Raw genomic sequence first — 22265 nt, 5'->3', positions numbered from 1 at the left:
AGGCCATTTTTCTTGGTCCCCAGAGGCACATACTGCTTTCGAGTGCCTAAAGCAGAAATTCATCAGAGCCCTCATTTTGGTGCACCCTAACCTGGACTTGCCATTTATGGTAAAAGTGGAAGCCTCAAACTTCGCGCTGGAATCAGTCCTTTCCAAAACAATGAACAGCTTGCACTTTTCACTTGTGCAAGCTCACACCAGCACAGCAAAACAATGACATCCTCGATACAGAGCTACTGGCCATCAAAGCAGCCTTCAAGGAATAGCGACATTTCCTGGAGAGTGCCAGATTCTCAATCCAAGTCCTCACCGACCATAAGAACCTGGAATTCCTAAAGACAGCTCAGCACCTGAATCAGCAATAGCCCACTGATCCCTCTTCTTCACACAATTGGACTTTGTGGTGATTGACTGCCCTGGAACCAGGAACGGGAAGGCAGATGCATTATTCTGAAAGGGTTGTTACTCTGGATTTGAGGGGTGTGTGTACTCCAGAATGTGAACTAGCCAATTGCAACCATATTGTGTGCATTCAGCCACTATGAATTAATTAAATAGAACACCACATAGTTAAGGGTTAATTTGAAAAACAGGCTTTCAAAAGCAAGGTCAAAACTAGTTGGCAGTTTCTGCTAATCAGAATGGGAGGAGGGGAAAAAAGTAAACAAGTGAGACTGAAAACGGTGGATGGAAGACTTTGGGCTGGTCCACACTAACCCCCCACTTCGAACTAAGATATGCAACTTCAGCTATGTTATTCATGTAACTGAAGTTGAACTATCTTAGTTCGAACTTACCGCGGGTCCACACGCGGCAGGGAGGCTCCCCCGTCGACTCTGCGTACTCCTCTCGCTGAGCAGGAGTACCGGCGTCGACGGCGAGCACTTCCCCGGGATCGATCCGGGATCGATTGCTTACTGCCGGACCCGGAGGTAAGTATAGAAGTACTCTTTGACTCTGGGATCCTCTGATATAAGAAGTTTATTGAAAGTTAGGAAAAGTGATGATCCAGTAGAGGTCATTATGACCTATGTGTTTTGTAGAAGTTAGTTATAAAAGATTAGCTAATAGAGTGTACTTTGGAGTAGTCCTCTGAAGCCATCTTGAGAGACCTTTTTCCTGACACCTTTTCTCCCCAGGGGGTGAGAAACTGGCCACTGTGAACCTGCTGTTAATTACTCAGTACCATTCAAAATGTTAGATAAATATCTGGGATGTTCTAAAGCTATTGCTTATGTCTGTGTGTGCTTACATCTAATAAACTGCAGTTTTTGATAGAGCACGCTTACTTGCATGCGTTTTTTATCAGACAGAATTGCTGAGTTCCTATTGATTTCTTAAATAGTTAAGTTACCACTGTTGGGGGTTCTGAAAACCCCAGGTAACAGGGTGAATATTGCAAAGCTAACCAAGAGACATCATTCTCCACATATTCCTCAAACGATCAAATTTTATTTTGGGTGCCACTGTCCATGACCTGCTATCCTCCATATGTGCCTTGCTGCCCAAAAATCCATTTGCAGATCAGATCTGCCTAGGTCTAGACATTGCCAACACCCAGATTTCTGTGAAGAAATTCTGCATAAGAAGGGCTGCATCTACATACCTGATGGCCAACCCAGGCTTCAAACCCTCTGAATCTGCCATGATGCTCCTCTTGTGAGTCACTTTGATCGATTCAAGACCCAGGCCCTGATGTCAAGGAATTTCTAGTGGCTAGTCCTCTGCACTCCAGTAGCTACTTATGTCCAGTCCTATGACCTCTGCACCCAGACCAAAACCCCCTCAGTCTCCTTCTTGATTCTCTTTGCCTGATTATTGGTACTAGGGTGGTAAACAGTCAACATGCAAGGTTCAATATCCAGGAGGCGCAGAAATTCCTGATAAATATGGGAAACATGGGTTTTGGTCTGGGTGCAGAGGTCACAGGACTGGAGATAACTGTGTTGTGGCATGTGTGGAGCTGTTGAAGGCAAATTTGTCCCCACATTTCTCTACTGCTCCCTCTCCTCCAATAACAATACAGGGTCAAGAGCAATACATAGTCCAGCGTAGTATCTGACTGAGGGTCACAGTTTGTTTCCCATATTTGGCAGGAATTTCTGCGCCTCCTGGATATTGAACCTTGCAAGTTGACCATTTACCACCCTAGTACCAACAATCAGGCAAAGAGAATCACTCAGGTCTTGGAGCAGTACCTACATTGCTTCCTAAATTGCCACAGGAACAAATTTGCCTACAACAGCTCCACACATGCCACAACACAGAAGACCCCTTTCTTCCTGAATTATGGGTTCCACCCTTAGTATCACCCAAAAATCCCCCTTGACTCACCAATGTCCACCATTGTTGATCTCGCCACACACATCCACTCAAGAACTCAGACACTGGTTTGAAGAGGCTAAAACAGCATATAAGCACCACATTGACCAACACAGTCAGCCAACCCCAAACCTCAAGGTTGGGGATAAGGTTTGGCTGTCCATCCAAAACCTGTGCTCCACCCGTCCATCCATGAAACTGGACCAGAAATACTTGGGGTCATCTGCAATCATGGAACAACTTAACTCGGTAGCCTTTCAACAGCCACTGCCAAAATCCCTCAAGGTCCACCCTGTGTTCCATATCTCCCTCCTGAAACCTTACACTGATAATCCCTTTCCACATCTCTCTACTGCTCCCTCTCCACCAATAACAATGCAGGGCCAAGAGCAATACATAGTTCAGCAGATTCTGGACTCTGCTGAGTCTGAGAAGAACTCCAATATCTGATCTGAAAGGGAGGTATGTGTCCCAGAAGAGCATTCATGGGAACCTGTGGAATATATCCCTGCCCTGAATATCCTGCACACCTTCTACCAGACCCACCCCAAGAAACCTGGTCCAAGGTCTCCTGAGAGACGACCCCAAAGGGAGGGTTGTGCTGTCAGGGATCAAAGCATCAAGGAACAGCAGCTGCTGGCCTGTTGCCTGACTACCATGCTGTTAGGCAACCAATGATCCCAGCTCCACTGCCTTAGAATTCTGAGTGGCCACAGCCCCTGACTGGCTCCCAGTTTAGCAGTCCTGCTCACAAGCCTGGCCCCCAAAGCAGTTCAGCAGCTGCTCTATGCATACAACCCCCACAGTTGTACTTGCCCTTGCTCGAGTCTTTGCTCCAGCCTGTTCCAATCCCTGCTTCTTCTTGTACCAGCTCTTCTTCCAGTCCTGCTCCAGCCTGCTTCCAGTCCCTGCTCCTCTCTGGCTTCAGACTTCTGGCTTCAAACCCCAGCTCTTCCTCTGGCTTATGTCTCTAGTTGACCTTCCAGTTCTGGCATTCGGCTTCTGTCTCTTTGGTACTGATCTGTGGGTCCACCTCTGGCTTACGACTCTGGTTTACCCCCTCCCATTGTGGCATTTGGCTCCTGCCCCTCCGGTACTGCCCCTCGGCTCATTTCCTGGACTCTGCTTATCCTGGACCCAGCTGTAACTGGTAGGCCAACCTCTGACCTTCATCAGTAGTCTTGACCACCCATGGCCCAGTCAGCAACAAAAACTTGCATTTTTTAGACTTGCCCTGATCATTCTCCTTAAGGAATATTAGTTTTGAGGCCATGTTCTATATTTTCATCAGAAACTGTCAGTGTCCATGATTAATCTTGTGATACCTTTGATCAAGATTTTTAAATTATTAAATAGAAAATATCAGAATGAAAAAAGCTGGCCAGCACATTTGTTTACAACAATTCAATATTTTCTTTTAAAATATATGAATGCAGACTTTTTAAATTTGTGTATAGGTTTAATTCCTGTGTATGTATGTATATAAGGTGATTTATGGTGAGGGGCACATAGAATATAAAATATATTTTTCAGCTTATATGACAGTAAATGGATTGATATGATCAAAAGTGTCATTGTGCTTTAGTCCTTTTATTGTGTGATGGGCTCTTTCTTCAGTGATCAGTGAGGGGAAACTTGTCAAGGTAATGGTTAACCTTTTTCTTCTTGTTTTATATGACATTTATGGAGAACATTAACCAATGAAAACCAGAGCTAAGACTAAAAGAAGAACAGGAGTACTTGTGGCACCTTAGAGACTAACAAATTTGTACTCCTGTTCTTCTTTTTGCGGATACAGACTAACACAGCTGCTACTCTGAAACCTGAGAGCTAAGACTGATTTGAATAGATGTGCTTTAGTCTGTGGCTTTAGACCACTAGACTGTATATGTTGAGGGTGAACTGAATGGAGAAAAAGAGAATAAAAAGTTTAGTGACTATGAGACCTGTTAATTTCAATGAGGAATTTAGAAAGCTCCATGGATGACTGCTTTAATCAACCACCTCCTACTTGGCCAAGAACTTGCTGAAACATGATATCATCTTTGACTCTGGTAGTGTGGGAGATCAATGTCAAAGAATATAAACAATCTTCCATCCCACTTTACTACTGATTTAAGAAACAGAAGAGAAAATAAATCTTGCTGTTCAAATCATTTTTACTAGATCAAATGGCCATGTATGATTGAATTGCTAAACCATTTTAAATAGAAGGATATGAACCTACTTGCAGTTTTTAACATTGGGCTTCTGTACTGTCAGAGTCCTATGGGGGGGAACCAAGCTTTCATCGACAGGGGTGGCTAAACTGTGCTTGCAAAATAAATAAGTGCATGACTGCTCATTTTATGCAGCAGAAGGCTTAAAAACTGTGCATGCAAAGGGGACTTATAAGTCACCAAGATTCTTTCTTTCTTTCTTTCTTTCTTTCTTTCTTTCTTTCTTTCTTTCTTTCTTTCTTAATATATGTTTGAAAATGCTGCCTGCTTTGTCACAAGTTTCATGCCCAAAGAGGTTCAAAATGGCAAGTATTAATAAACATTATTTAAAAATAAAGAAGTAATGACTGATAAATTATAAATATTTGTCTCCATGCATACTTTCAGAACTCTGCACTCTTCACTCAACTCTGCACTTCTCTTTAAGATATGGAAACTCATCAAATGGAAAATTAATCAAGGCCACATTTTTTCTCCAGTTGCCTATTCAGAACATCATCATTGGACTGATTATAATTGTCTTCATAGGTATAAACACCGTGCGGTGGGGGGGATTTAAAAAGCACTCTTCATCTCATGGACATGTAGTATGTTTTTCCATCAGGCAGTAACATACATCAGAATTATTGGCTGTCAAAGTAGCCCAATTTGAAACCAATGCAGGGAATCTGGAGTAAATTAAAGAAAGCAATAGCTAAGAAAACCTACAACACAGAACAATTGAAACAACATATTATATACACCTAGAATGAACCATCCCCCCATTTGCAAGAAATATATTGACAGTGCTCCAGAGAGACTTCAGTGTGTAATAGAATGTGGTGGTGTGCACACTTAATATTGAATAGAATGAAAGGGAAATTACAGTATCTTTGTTTTTTTACCTCAGAATAAATGTTTGTAAATCTTAAAACCAGGTGCCCAATGAAATTATTTCTCTGTAAATTCATTAATTACATTCATAATGTAAAGCATTAATTAGATGATAATGATGTCTTTGAATACCGGACACTTAATCCAAGTAAATAATATGGGGGGCAGAGTCTTCAACCCTTACTTACACTGATTAGCACTGACATGAATAGTCAGCAGGGCTATTTAACTGGGCAAATGCTACTTAACAAGAGTAACCATTATAGAATCTGACCATTTCAGATTTGTAAACTCTTTGAGGCAGGGACTAACATTTTTCTATATGTTCGTACAATGCTTACTTAGATTGGCTCTTGTTAGTTTTGAAATATATATATTTCATAAGAGTAGAGAATAAATATATTGCCATTATCTTTCTTGAACCTTGTTAAGTGTTATAGTTTAGTAGATTCAAGGTGTCTTTAACAGTGCAAATTGCTCTCACAATATACTACACACAATGCTGCTCTTATCTGCCAATTTACTCTCTCCTTATCTCATATAAATGGAGCTCTCCTTTTAAAAAAGCAAAACACAACACAGACTTCCATGATTGTTGTATCTGCAGCAAGACACACTTCACTGTGGAACATAAAATGCAAATTAATGAGTAAATGGATAAAGTAAACTACTATAATTATTTCATACAAAAAGTACGGTCAAAGAATATCACAGTAGAGCGTTCAAATACACAAATGACAAAACACTCAATTATAGCTCTCACTGGTACTGTAAGTGGGTTTCTTATACATATGCATTGAGATCTGTTGTACTGCTCTTCGGGCTGTTACATGCATACCTTAATATATATGTTCAAAGTGGCTGAGCTGCAATTGCAGTGGGAAATGTAAATTGGAATTTCCTGACGTGATAGCATTTTTAACAGAAAGATTCATGCATGAATACAGGGTTTTATATTCAATTTATCTTTAAGAGTATAAAGTTACTTTGTGTTTATTTAAATGTTCCAATGCTCTGACAAATGTGCATTCACAGGATCAGGGTGTGATCCATGAACCAATATAGGCACCTAAACTCCAGAGTTAGGCTCCTAAGTCCTCTTGCATGGCACCATTTTGATCCACAAAACTCCTGCTTAGCTACCCCCTAACCCTATAGGTACCTAAACTTACTTGGCACCTAACTTTCCGCTGTAAAAGTCCCCTAGGCAGCTAAGTTTTAGACCCTGGCACATGCACTGATGCCCACTCTTGACAGTCATATTCCTATCTTCTATCTAAGCCCCACAGCAATTCACAAACCAGCATTTGCTGCCTAAGTCAGGTGAAGAGTCCAATCTGGTAGGCAGGTTCTGAGCATACCTGCTGGATTGGGTTCTACTCAAAGTCCAGCCAAGTAGGGAGGTGGTGGTGCCCACTTAGAACTTTTAGCCCCATGGTTAGGGCATTTGTCTGGGATGGGGAGGGAGGGGCAAAGGATTTGAATTGGAGAGTTGTGGACACAAAGAAAAGGGAGTCATCAAAACATCATTTTCTATGTAACTGTAAGGGGATATAAACCCTTATCCACTAACCAGTGGTATTCAATCTTTAGTATATATAGCTATTTAGTTTCATGAATTTTATTTTCATGAATATAATTTCCAGTAATAAAAGTGAGGAGATACCAAACTTGTAACTAGGTGTAAATTAGTAATATCCCTTAGATGTTTGAGAGATAAAAATAACCCACATAATTCAAATACACCAGAGCGTTATTGTAACGCTCATGGTAACATTTATCATTATGTAGCTAAGACACTACTAGTCTTAACTGCTAACTCTTTGACATTATGTTGCTTTAGTTATTTGTGAATTACGATGATGCATGAATCATGTATGACAGGACATGAATAATGATTTGGAATGGAGGGTTGTAAATTTATTTTGCAGACAATGCTGTTATGGAAATTATAATCTTCATTGCTATAAGTCTAATGTAGAGTTAATAGTTATGTAAGAGTAAAATGCCACTGTTGTTCCCTATTATAATATTGTGTTTTTATTTGACCAATTATAAAAAAATTTCTGGTCCTTTCAGATGTAACAAAACTGTTTGCATCTGGAAACATTCTATCTACTTTCAAGTATAGAAGTAATGGAACTCGTGTTTCATTATAATATCTTGTGAGTGCAAGTAGGACCTATGCGGAAATATGTTTTAATGTTAGCATGCCATATGCATATTACATTCACTGTTTGGCATGTGAGGGGACTTGAATTCCTCTTTTCATCCCAGACCATCTTTGCAGACATGGGGAGCAGTACAGCATCACCATTCGTTCTTTATGGCTTGTTCCTCCATTAAGCCCAGCTTGGCCATGTCCCTGTGTATGATGTCCTGCTATGTAGTCAGTGGTTGGCCTCCAGGTCAGACTGACCTTGGCTGTGCTAACATTATTTCCTTTGTCATTTGTTTGTCTTCTGCAGAGTCCCCACTATTATTATCTTTTTTGACTGTAGCCAATCCCATATCCTGATTTCACATCATATTCTCCTTCTATTTAATTTGTCCAAAAATTATTCTGCATTATACACATGCTATCTTTCAAAGAACTCTCTCTACTGCCTGTAGCCTTCTGATGTCTATTTCATTTGATGCAGCTACTTCCAGACCATAAAGTTATACCATTACTATACCTTGAATAGTAATACATAATTTATTATAATATGGTTATATATGAATGTGGAGTGAGATAGTACGAAACTGGGGACTTGAGATTATACAGCTATTTTCTCCAGTACTGTGCTTTTCTGTGTACAGCCAATCAGGAATTAAAAACAAAACACCAAGCAAAATGAAACAGCTGGGTGAAAATGAAAATCAGCAATCAGTGGTGTGTTGGAATAAAATTTTAAAAGATATCCAAGTCTCCCTGAAAGTCAATAGGACTTAGGTACCTAAAAGCACCTTAATGATGTGAACATTTTGTCCTTGTTGAGTGGAAACCCTGTGTGATAGAACTCTAGCTCTATGAAAATTCATTATAAAATGCAGATAAAAAAAGTATACACACATGTATACATCATCATTGCCAATTCCTACTGCCAGCTGGAAGTTCTGCCTCATAGATGTGAGGTTATAAAAATTCCACCACTCTAGAACTGTGCTGATTTTAGAGCTATGGATATTGCACAATAATTAAATTAAAATGAGTAATGAGAAGCTGTATTGGGACTAGATAGGCAGTATTAACTAGGTTTTGTTCCCTAAGTATCTCACCAGCATTGTAATAAATAAAGGTCAGCAATTTTCCTCAGCAGCCAGAAAGAAATGTTGATTCTATTTATTAATAATGACAAGGTCAAATCACCTACAAAATAAATCATACCACCTACATAGCTTGTTTCAGAAATTTAGCATAATTTCCTACTGACTATACCACATTGCTGGTCCTAATAATGTGAAAATAAGTAGGCTTTACTCTGAAAAGGTTACAGTGGCACAACTTTTCCCCAATTACACAACAAAACTGGGAATTACCTCTCTAAATATTTTGATACAAACATAATTTGCAACATTGTTACACGCTTTAATATGCTGAACAGTTGTAACAGAATGCAATCTCTACCACCACACTTCAATTTCCATTGAAAGTATGCTACATACATTCCTAGCATGACTATTATTAAGTATTTTGAATTTGATACGGTAGATCAGAGTTTCTCATTATAATATTAAAGAAGGATGAACCCCTGTAAGAGAAAGAATATCCCCCAAATCACAACTTTTATTATGTTACTTGTAGGATAGAATAATTTAGGGATATTAAACAACTCAATAACAATAAAACTAGGACTGTCAATCACAGCTAAATCAAGTGATTAACTCAAAACTAATTAACTTAAAAAATTATTCACAATCTCTGTTTTAATCACATTGTTAAACAATAATAGAATTTAAAGTTATTATAAATATTTTAGATGTTTTTCTACTTTTCAAATATATTGATTTCAATTAAAACACAGAATACAAAGTGTAGAATGCTCACTTTATATTATTATTTTTGATTACAAAAATTTGCACAGTAAAAAAGATCAACAAAAGAAATAGCATTTTTCAATTCACCTCATAGAAGTACTGTAGTGCAATCTCTTTATTGTGAAAGTTCAATTTATAAATGTAGAGTTATGTTTACATAACTGCATCCAAAAACAAAACAGTATAAAACTTTAGCACTACAATCCATTCAGTCCTATTTCTTGTTTAGCCAATCACTAAGACAGACAAGTTTGTTTATATTTTCGGGACATAATGCTGCCTGCTACATATTTACAATGCTACCTGAAAGTGAGAATGGGTGTTCGCATGGCACTTTTGAAGCCAGCCTTGCAAAGTATTTACCTGCCAGATATGCTAAATATTTGTATGCCCCTTGATGCTCTGACTTCTGGATTGCACTTTTATCTTTTTTACAGTGTGAATATTTGTAATAAAAATATAAAGTGAGCACTTAACACTTTGTATTCTGCATTGTAATTGAAATCAATATATTTGAAAATGTAGAAAAACATCCAAAAACATTAACAATACATTTAAATTGGTATTCTATTATTAACCGTATGATTAAAACTGCAATTAATTGCAATTAATTTTTTTTATCATTTGACAGCTCTAACTAAAACCCGAATTGCCATGAGTTTGCTCCCTCACAATGACTCACTAATCATATGGTGTAATTTTCCATAATATTCCAGTAGGGTTGCATTAGTGCCAAATAAAGATGTAATATAATTTCTCTACTCCTTCCCAACATTCCCTAGTTTTATACAATCAAGGATCACACTAGCCCTTTCAGCAATAGAATTTTACTGGGAGTCCATGTTCAGCTAATTATCCACCAGGAAACCCAAATCTTTTTCAGAGTCACTGCTTCTCAGGACATCCTCTCCCATCTTAAATGGGAGCCTATATTCATTGTTCCTAGATGTATAACTATACGTTAGGCTGTGTTGAAACATGCATTGCCTGTTTGCTCCCACCATACAAAATGATCCAGATCATTCTGTATCAGTGGCCTGTCCCATCTTCATGATTTATTATTCCCCAAATCTTTGTGTTATCTGCAAACTTTATCAGTAATTATTTTGTTTTCTTCCATGTTATTGGTTAAAATGTTAAATAGTGTAGGTATCAGTCAACTGGGATGATGGTGGTCTAGCCTGGTGACCAGAGTGGGCAGCAGGCCTAGTGGCTGAGATCAGAGCTGTACTCAGTCATCAGAAGTCAAAGTTAAGGGGAAAACTGGAGGGCTGAAACTGGTACCAGAGCCAAGGAGCTAGAGCCAAGGGTCAAAGGAACTAGAGGGCAGGAATTGGAGAGAACAGGGTATCAGACTAGGAGGGGTTCAAGGCATGAGCAGAACAGAGGCAAGGCTGGGTGCAAGGCAGGAGCAGCAGGAAAAAGGTAACACAGAAGCAGACATAGTGATGAGAATAAACACTGAAAAGCCTGCTGCTGCTGCTGGCTTAAGAGCCTGCCTGCTGGCCTCTGCAGCCAATCAGGTGGCGTAGCTAAACAGGCAGCCTGCTGCAGGCCATGTGCACTGATGAGACTGCCCGGAGACTAGCTCTGTTGCAAGCCCCAATTCCTGACAGTAGGGCCAAGAATAGATCCCTTCAGGACTCCACTGGAAACACACCAGCTCAGTGACGATTCCTCATTTACTATTACTTTTTGAGACCTGTTGGTTAGTCAGATTTTGTACCATTACAGATTTTTTTCTCGTTTCTTAATCAAAACATTACAGTACCATACTTAGACTTTACAGAAGTCTAAGTATTTTACATCAATGCTATTTTCTTTATCATAGAAATTTGTAATCTCATACAGTGATGCTGGAACTAGGGTTGCTGGAGGTGCTGCCACACCCCCTGGGTTGAAGTAGTAGTAACAAACACCAAATCCATGGTTACCATCATCAACATCCCCACTATAAAATTATTCCAGCACCCCGATCTCATGAAAAACTCAAGTTAGTTTGACAAGATCCATATACCCAAGTTGATTGGCATTAATTATATTTTCCTCCTTTAATTTTGTATTAATCCAATTGTAGATCAGTTGTTCCATTATTTTCCATGGGACTGATGTCAGGCTCACCCTACTCACCCTTTTTAAATATTTGTACATTAGTTTTCTTCCAGTCCTCTAGAACTTTCCCACAGTTCCAAGATTTATTGAAAATCAACATCAATGGTTCAGAGAGCTCCTTGGCCAGCATTTGAAAACTCTTGGATGCCAGTTATCCAGACCTCCTGATTTTAAAATGTCTAACTTTAGCAGTCGCTGTTCAATATCCTCCTTTGTTATATTGCTACTGGCACAAGGAAATCATCTGGCTGCTGGTTATGTTCCTAGAGAACTGTTTGAGTATAAAACATACGAGTGATACCTGCAACCCCCTGAGCTATTCATGGTGCCAGAATTAGGATAACCCATATCAATCTTCCAGATGCATCATAAGGGTAAGTTATAGAAGATTGCAACTCCTTATATTTCATTGTGACTCTTAATAGGGATGTTTTGCAGCTGTATTCAGTAAAAATGATGTCTCTGTAAACACAGTTTTGACACTATGTCTAATAATCCCTGCCCCAGAGAGCTCACAAGCTAATACTATGACAAGTTGCAGCAAGTTAAGGAAACGGACAAAAGGACGAATGAGGGAGGAAGAGGAGATAACAGCAAATCAAACATATGATGCATAATAAGTAATTATCTTAGCTTTCCATATGTCTATGCAGTTGTAGTAATAGGAGTTTTATATGTACATATAAGAAGAGCAGAGAGTGGGCAAAATACCACTGCACCCATCTTTTAAGAGATATATGTGCTAAATCCAGAGCAAGTTCAAAGGTTTTTTAAATATGGGTTTTGAGGGGGCGGGGACAGACGTATTCAAGTATTAAAGAGCATTTGAACAAATATAACTAGTGGGGAGGGTAACTTTTTCATGCTCAATAAACGCCAAAGTGATTTTTTAAAAAAATCTGGAATAATTCACCTTTGGTCTGATCATTTGTTGAAAAATCTTATCTTAAAGGGTAATTTTATTTTCCAGCATGAATAAATGTTTCTGAAAACAGAGGCTTATAAAGTTTATAATGCCTTTTCAGCATTAACTGTAACATCTTGCCTCTGATACTACAATACATCGCCTGATACATTTATTAGTTTGTATAAAACTGATATAGCACCTGCTTAAATTCACCCTACATTACTGATTTGGACTAATAGCCTCTTAAGCCAAGCATTTCTTGCTCAAATAAACTGTTTTGTGAATTGGAGCCATCCTACCCAATATGATTCTTCATATATTGGATGGAAGCCACCACAAACTTTGTTTCCTAATAAATCTTATGAATGTTCAATCAAATATGTAGCATATATTACCAGGTGAAAGGTGTCTAACAGAACTTTCAGACAGCAAATACATGGTGAACTAAGCCCATTATGGCAGTTGCTGAATCTGAGCGATCCATTTTTGAACCTGGCAGATCAACTTTGAGAGAAATCTGTCAATGACTAGAGAGGCATTAATGTCAGTGTCAAGAAGCCTCGAGATGAAGAAAGGTAAACACATTAAAACATCACTCTTGTTGTTGCTTTAAAGCTGAGATGATTTGTAGTAATATAACAGCACTTGTAGACTCAGTGCTCCCTAAGAATGATTTAATAAATCCTTATGATAAAAGGTAGTAAAAAGACAGATTAATCTGTTGTGAACTTTTCAGTGAAAGGGAAAATATATTTGTTCCGTTCATGTGAAAGGAAGCCAAGGAAATAGCCAACAAATATTGTCTTTTGAAGTCAGGTTATTTTTAATAGGATACAGTTCAACAATGTATATCAATGCAAGAGGCATACTGGATAACTTTTTTTCCCTGTTTCTTTTCTTTGAACAAGTAAGGTGACTAAATAACTAGCTTGATGAGAACTGCATATGCACAGTCCCTCTGAAAATCAGGTCAGTTATCAATGATTAACTTTAGGCTCCCAAGTTGGAACATTTTGCCTCAGACTTGGTGTTTTTTTCCAAACAGAACCTGCAAGCCTCGGAGATTTTTCCCATCACTACAGCACTAGTAATACACGAGGTTCTATGTTGTGATGGAGTGAATTTTCAGTAGAAAGTATTTGCCAATAAGGAAAATAAAAATGATTCACTTGGTTCCTTTTTTTTAAAATGACTTTAATGCCACATATACAAGTGCACAGCTGGCTTTTAGAAAAAATCAAAGCCCACTTTACATAAAAGGACAAGACTGATCCATAGATTAGCTTTTATACCCTTTCAGAGGGGGGAAACTGTTAAACAAAATTAAAATAGTTGGCAATCTGGCTTTGGAAATTATAACAGCAACAAAACATTATCATTTTTTCTTCAACTACATTAAACTGGCAGTTGCTTATTCTTAGAGTTATGTGAGGTGGGGGGGAAGAATCTGACACAAAGTTACGCTCACACATAAGGGAAAATAAGCTGCTTCTTGACCAAAGCTGGTAAGATAAATGTTTTGCTTTTTGCAGCATAAAACGTTAGTTTTCGTAGTCTGAATGTCTTGATATTAGATCAGTCAGAAGTTCTCTCATTGCTTTTCCAATGCCCCATGCTCTTTTTTCAGACCATTATTTTTTTCAGATCTGATCCTGCAAAGAGGTGAGCATCTATTCAAATTTCAGCACTCAGGACCTCATAGACTCTGGCCCTCTGTCTTTATAAGATCCATGTCTCAATACTATATATTTTCAACGTGAATTTTTTGATCATTAGCACAGAGAAATTAGGGTCTCACTGGAGAGCTACAGTTTTTGCTTGGTAGCAGTAGCACAGTCTATTCTTTACTTAAGAACAGCTTACACTGTAAATACAATGTACCTGTCATGAGAAGTTCACCCCTACACTAGCCCAGGAGGAGTTAATACAGTAACTCCTCACTTGATGTTGTAGTTATGTTCCTGAGAAACGCTACTTTAAACGAAATGATGTTAAGCGAATCCAATTTCCCCATAAGAATTAATGTAAATTGGGGAGGTTAGGTTCCAGAGAAATATATATATATATGTACACACAGTATAAGTTTTAAACAAACAAGTTAATTCTGTACACAGCAATGATGATTGTGAAGCTTGGTTGAGGAGCTGGAGTCAGAGGGTGCAATATTTCCCAGGGAATGCCTTACTGCTAAATGATGAACTTGCACTTGGCTGAGCCCTCAAGGGTTAACACATTGTTGTTAATGTAGCCTCACACTCTACAATGCAGCATGAATGGAGGGAGGAGACACAACAGACACATGGCAGTGGCTGCAAACATTTCCTGCGGAAACTGAACATGATGATGAACCCATGCTATCCCACTGGAGCATACCACTCCCTCCACTTTCCAAAGTGCCAGGGTGTGCATGTGTGTGTGAGACAGAGACACACACCATGTGTGTGTGTGTGTGTGTGTATAGAAAGAGAGAGATGCGCTTTGCCCCTTTAAGTACGCTGACCCCACTCTAAGTACACTGAATTTTAAGTAGATCAGCAAGTTGAGACAGCAGCTACTGCCAGCAAGCTCCCGCCGTCCCCCCAACCTGCTCTGTGGAGATGGGGTACAGGAGCAGGGGGCAGGAGCAGGGGGAAGCAGCACACCCTGACATCAGCACCCCTCTTCCCCACACCCCGCACAGCAATCAGGAGGCTCTTGGGAGCAGCTGCAAGGCAGAGGGTGAGAGCAGCACATGGCAATAAGGGGAGGGAAAGCTTAACTGCCCGGCAATTGATAGCCTGGTGGGCAGCTGCCGCACACGGAACTTAGGGGAGCTGATAGAGGGGCTGCCGGCCCACCCTGGTTCCAAGCCCACACCAGCTAGCTTCAATGGGCTGCTATTTCTGCAAGCAGTGGACAAAGCAGGCGGCTGCCAAACAACGTTATAAGGGAGATTGCACAACTTTAAATGAGCATGTTCTCTAATAGATCAGCAACGTAGCAACGAAACAACATTAACCGGGACGATGCTAAATGAGGAGTTACTGTATAGGCAAGTGAGACCAATTAGCCATAGGTGGCACCCAGAGGCTGCAATAAGGCTTAATTGGGAATGAAGCTCACCTGGGCAGAAACAGGTGGGACTTCTATAAAGCCAGGGAGTTGGCAATGCAGAAAGAAGGCCTGCAGGGAGGAAGCCTGATCCAGAGGGTAAGTCCAGGTTCCCCTAAAGTGACTGTGGGAGTAGCATTGCAGGGCAAGCCTATTTGGGGACTTCCAGGGATCATTTGCAAGGAGACTTTTAACCCAGAGAAAAGCATTGCAACTCTGGAAAGATGAGAGAGGCCATAGAGGTGAGTGAGTGGGATGCTGGGCTGAGCAACTGCAGAAAAGGATGCCAGACCATGTGTTGAGCTTATCCCCAGATGGGCCCCTTGGAGGTACCAGAGCAGCAAGAGAGTATTCCCTATACAGTACCAAATACATAGTTAGGCATCTAATTTCTGGACATAGAGTTCCAATGAACAGTTTTGTGCCCAGCAACATATGCTAATGAAGTTGCACATACAACTGAAAATGTCACACCAGGATCATTTTCCAGGAACACTTATATAAATGCTCCATTATTTTTTTTCAATATCAGCCTCTGATTAGATGTGAACAATTGCATGTCCATCAGTATATTTGTATACATTTGAGGCGTTCCTTCCTCCTTCCACATTTGAAACTTCACCTCTGCATAATAAATTTAAGTGGCCTAATATAAAAGAATTGATATTAGATTCTAGACTATTTCTGAACTGCCAAGTCACGCACAACAAGGTTTTAGAGAGTCTAAAGCAAATTGTCCCAATTAAAACTAATGAAAGGCCAATTAGTCTTTTGGCTGATGAAATAGTAATCAAAGTTCTTTTTAAAACTGTTGAAGCTTCTAATGACTGTATTGTTACAGCTGAAGACTTCCAACTGAAAGCAAGAAAAACAGCATTATTTTATGACAACAATCCCAGAGTTAATATTAGAGCAGCACTCAGCAGTGCCACTATAATTAATGTTATGTCAGCATTTTCATTATAAATCCTGATTTCAAGGGTGTATAATGTGTCTGCAAAAATTCATTTTGGCCAGAAACTATTCTTATAAGGCCTCAGCTTTGCAGGGAAATATTTACCATGTCTTTCTTCTATAAAATAAGTTCTGATTTGTGGAGGTATATATTGTCACCAAATTTGAAATAATTGTGCGTGAGGATAAAGTCACAGAGCTCAGCAACAAGTTGTGCTGTGTCATCATCAGGGATACTGTTCCTGACAGCTTGTATTCCATCTGTGTGTGGGATGTTTGTGTAGAGAGCCTCTACATCCATGGTGACTAGGATGGTGTTTTCTGGGAGGTCACCAATGCATTGTAGTTTTCTCAGGAAATCAGTGAGATAGCTGGGAGTGCTGGTGGCATAGGGTCTGAATAGGGAGTCCACATATCCAGACAGTCCTTCAGTGAGAGTGCCAATGCCCGAGATGATGGGGCGTCCAGGATTTCCAGGTTTGTGGATCTTTGGTAGTAGATAGAATAACCCCAGTCGGGGCTCTAAGGGTATGTTGATTTGTTCCTGTCTTAGTGTAGGGAGTGTCCTGAGTAGATGGTGCAGTTTCTTAGTGTATTCCTCAATGGGATCTGTATAATTTGGTATTGGAGAGTTGTCTGGCAGCCTCCTTCTGTCAGACCTGTTCATGATGACAACAGCACCTCCTTTATCAGCCTCTCTGATGATAATGTCAGGGTGGTTTCTGAGGCTATGGATGGCATTGCATTCTGCATGACTTAGGTTATGAGGCAAGCGATGTTGTTTTTCCACAATTTCTGCCTGTGCCGTTGGCGGAAGCATTCTATGTATAGGTCCAGACTGTCATTTCGACCCTCAGGAGGGGTCCATGTGCAGTTCTTCTTCCTGTGTTGTTGGTGGGAGGGTATCTGTGTATCAGTGCGCTGTTCAGTGTTATCTTGAAAGTATTCTTTGAGTTGGAGGCGGCGAAAGTAGGCTTCCAGATCACCGCAGAAGTGATTTGTGCACAATACTTTTGATGCTACTTAACATTTTAAATATAACATTGGTACTTGTTTAATCTAGTTACTGAGCATGCTATCAAAGCACAACTAACTACAACAGCAAAAAAGATACAACTATATAAATGTAACCCAATTTATATAAAAACTGCATAATATACATAATCCTAACAAAATATTAATAAAGTATCAAACACTGCATTTCTTCCTCAGGCAAAACCTCTCACTAAATTCAATTGTCCGGCCTGAAAAAGGACTACAGGATTTGACTTATTATTAGCAAAATCCAAACATATTTAAATAATCCTAATAGAAACTAGCACTGATTATTATGTTGTTATGCTGTGTTATTCCAGTGACCAATTAACTGTCATTTCTATATAGGATACTACCTCCTTTTTCATTAATTTCAGATAATAATCTCAGAGACAAAGTTTCAGAAAGACCATAACCTGGACACTAATTTTGCATCCATATATCTGTGTGAACAATTGTTTCTAAAAACAAATGGTATAATTTCAACATCCAATAGTAACTATCTAATTTGTGGGTGTAAATGGTTGCATGTGCAAAATTTCAGATTTAAAATGCAAAGGTTGTTTTTTGGAATTTGACACTGAGAGTTATTTTGATGGAGATTTGGTATTTAGAATCTCTTTTTTCAGAAATGTAAGATTTTTGTTGTAGTTTTAAGAAAGTATACATGGAAGTGTAGTAATATAAGATAAATATAATCTATCTAGTGTTCAAAAGATATATTCGGACACATTTTTAAAATGTGTGTGTATGTGAGAGTGAGAGAAAGAGCGAGAGAGAAAAATACATGATGCTGTGGCAGAACATAAAATTTTATCAGCATGAGTATGGGATGGCTGCATTACTCACAAGTGAATTATACAGGTCACTCCAACCTGGACCTGCTGAAAGCCTAGTATATTGTAACTATGATAGAAGAGAGGGATTTTGTTTGGACATTAAGAACCCTCTTACTGCTGTATGCCATTCCAGTAATGGAAAGAAGCCATAAGCCAAGTATAGGTCTGCTTTGCCTCACTGGAATATTGGAAAGGAGCATTATTATACCAGTGACTTCATAAAGTATTTCATAAACATTCTAGGGGCTTCAATGAGCTATTAGAACAACATTTTTTTCTAATATAGACAAGTCTAAATAAGCTAGTTCAATATGTTAGAATTCTATAAAGTTCTTGGAGTCATTGTGGATACTTCTCTGAAAATTCTGTGCTCAGTGTTTAGCTGCAGTCAAGAAAGCTAACAGAATGTTAGGAACCATCAGAAAAAGGGATAATAAAACATAATAATAAAAAACCAGATAACAAAACACAAAATATCATATTGCCTCTTTATAAATCCATGGTACGCCCACCTCTTGAATATTGCCTGAAGATCTGTCACCCCATCTCAAAAAAGATATATTGGAATTGGAAAAGGCACGGAGAAGGGAAACAAAAATGTGTGGAGTATGTAACAGCTTCTGTATGAGGAGAGACTAAAAAGACTGGGATTTTTCATCTTGGGAAAGAGATGACTAAGGGGGGATATGATAGAGGTGTATAAAATCTTGACTGGTATTGAGAAAGTGAGTAAGGAAATGGTATTTACTCCTTTACATAACATAAGAAATAGAAGTCACCCAATGAAATTAATAGGCAGCAGGTTTAAAACAAACAACACACAGTCAACCTGTGGAACTCTTTACCAGAGTACATGGAAGAGAGGTCCAGCAATGGCTACTAGCCAGGATGGTCAGGGATGTAGTCCCATGCTCTGAGTGTCCCTAGCCTCTGTTTGCCAGAAGCTGGGAATGGGGAACAGGGAATGGATTACTTGATCGTTGCCTGTTCTGTTCATTCCCCCTGAAGCACCTGGTATTGGCCACTGTTGGAAGACAGGATACTGGGCCAGGGCCTGACGGAGTATGGCCGTTCTTATGAGCATCATGGTACTAAGCATCTCTGAATGCCAGGCCATTTGTTTAAGTGCCTAAAAAAGAATTTAGGAGCCTACCTTTGGTGTTCCTCTTTTAGAAAATCTAGACTCTTCCGGTCTAATGCTGCCCTCGGCTGCTTGAGATCCTGGCTCCTTACATGAAAAAGAGTCTGGGTCATCTGACTCCACATCCTAAGAATTAATAGGTAAGTCTCATTGCCTCCCACTTCAGGTTACTTTCTAGTTATTGTCATCTGTATCATATAAGATTTTTACCGGAGCCTTCTTAATTGGGGTACATAATTTAAAAGTGATTTGTATTTATCTTCACCCAACTGTTTGGCTGTAACTGATGTGAAGTGCAGCTGAGTTTTAAAAAAAATAAATAAAACAAGAGGAAAAGTATTTGAATGTTCTTTTTATTTAATGTCTGCTACTGCATGAAAGGGATACAAGAACCGTATTGTATGGTAATACGGCTCCGTATTGTATGATATAGGGCTCCGTGTCTGTCATAGGGGTCACTGAAGTCATGGATTCCGCGACTTTCTGCGACCTCTGTGACTTCTGCAGCAGCCATTGTGGCTGACTCCAGGGCCATCCAAGCAGCTGGTTCTGGGACCAGCTACTCGGGTGGCCCACAGGACAGCCACACCAGTCACTGCTCCAGCGACCCCCGGTAGAGGTCCCAGGGCACCCGGATCAGCCGCAGTCCACTAGCCCCGGCAGCTGGTGCCACTGGCCCTGAGTGCCCCCCCAGCAACAGTCCCCCCGTTCCCCCCCGAACCAGTGGCCCCCGGCCTTCCCCCCCCAACAAACCCCCCCCCCCCCCCCCCCGGTGTTTCCAGCGCTCATCCAAGATTTAATCACAGGTATTTTTAGTATAAGTCATGGACAGGTCAGGGGCAGTGAAGTTTTGTTTATTGTCCATGATCTGTCCATGACTTTTACTAAAAATACCCATGACTAAATTGTAGCCTTAGTAATGTACCAGGCTAAACATCTGTATCTCCTTTCATTTAGATAATACATATTTTTAAAGCATGTTTAAGAGCATATTTAACAGTGTGGATGGTTTTTTACAGAAATAACAAGGTCCTGCTGTATTCATTTTTTCTTTAGAAAACAAATGACTATATAAAGCTCCAACTTAACAAATTGCTAATGATGTGCACTCAGCTACTCTTCTCTGTAACATGAATATAGCGCATATAATGCTAGAGAGAAATTAAAATGGAAACTTTTGACACTATACTTTAGAATAAAAACGTGGTGTTTCGTTCAACTGGACCTTTAAGAATTGTCACAGGAGGTTCGGACAATCCCTTATTCCAAAATTCTAAATTACCCTCCAACTATAATCGCAAAGTTTTGAGAACAAATCAGAACAAATCATCACTGTGCTCTTTACAACAGTCCTTAACATATTTGAAGGGTGTTATCAAGCCTCCCACCCCATCCCCAAGTCTTCTTTTCTCAAGACTAAAGATGATCAAATTTTTAACCTCTCCTAATAGGTCAGGTTTTCTAAACCTTTTTTTTCATTTTGTAGCTCTCCTCTGGACTCCCTCTTATTTGTCCACATCTTGTCTAAAGAGTGGCACCCAGAAGTGAACACAGTACTACAGCTGAGGCCTCACCAGAGCAGAATAGAGTGGGACAATTACCTCCTGTGACTTACATATGACATTCCTGTTAATAAATCCCAGAATAATATTAGCTTATTTTTTGCAGCTGCATCACATTGTCAGCTCATATTCAATTTATGATCCACGGTAACACCAGATCCTTTTCAGCAGTACTACTGCTGAACCAGTTATTCCCCATTTTGTAGTTGTGCCTTTGATTTTTTCTTCTTAAGTGTAGTACTTTGCATTTATCTTTATTGATTTTCAGACCAATTTTCCGATTTGTCAAGGTTCTCTTGAATTCTAATCCTGTCCTATAAAGAGCTTGTAACCCCTCTTGGAGTCATCTGCAAACTTCCAGCTCCCACAAAGTCCAGTCCTGTTGTTACCCCTCTACTGCTACAAATCCATCCCCTGATAGTGCATTACCCCCATATTCCACCCAGTATCCTCACAAATGCAACTTTTCTTAGGCTCTGTCCAGCTTCCAACATCTACCGCCACTCTCCTACCCACTCCAGCAGCCCCCAACCACCCCTGTCTTCTGCTAAACTTGGCAGCTAAGGAACCCCAGAGACAGATTATGATGTGGGAAGTCACAATGTCTCTCCTAGTCTCCCTGCCACTTTGGGGCGGGAATAAACTGTGCCAGGTCTATTCTCCACATGGTGCATACTCCCTGATGCACTGGTGCAGCAACACTGAAGGCCCAGAGTCAAAATTCTGCCTATTTCCTGCCCCCTTCTCATCTGCCTATGTGAGGAGGGAATATAGACATTCTGAGAAGTCTGTTTTCCCCCATCTTCCCTACTGCAGTGCAAGGGGCATTATGGCATATTGGCATAAGTAGTAAGAGTGTCCTGTGCTCCTTTATTCCTTTTGGCCACAAATGTGGCACCAGGGAAGCAAGAAATAAGTGGGTGAACTGATTAATATCTTTTCATTCATAAAATGTTTTCATTCAGTTGCTCATGAATTACCTGTCAGTGATCTCAGATCCATGTGACAGCACTTCTATAAAACATTGCTTTAACTATTATATTAAGGCTTCAGGGTGCTTTGTATAAACACTGAAATATCCTTATTTTTTGGGTCCTCTTCTAACTCAATTCCCTCAGAAAATTACACAGATATATTTTATCTCATACTCTGTGGCTGTTATTAAATAGATTTTCCCTAGTTTCTGAGAAA

Source organism: Trachemys scripta, chromosome 2 (genome assembly GCF_013100865.1).
Source record: "Trachemys scripta elegans isolate TJP31775 chromosome 2, CAS_Tse_1.0, whole genome shotgun sequence".
NCBI classification, from domain to species: domain Eukaryota; kingdom Metazoa; phylum Chordata; order Testudines; family Emydidae; genus Trachemys; species Trachemys scripta.
The sequence above is the reverse complement of the archived record's forward strand: the minus strand, read 5'-3'. Positions refer to the sequence as shown.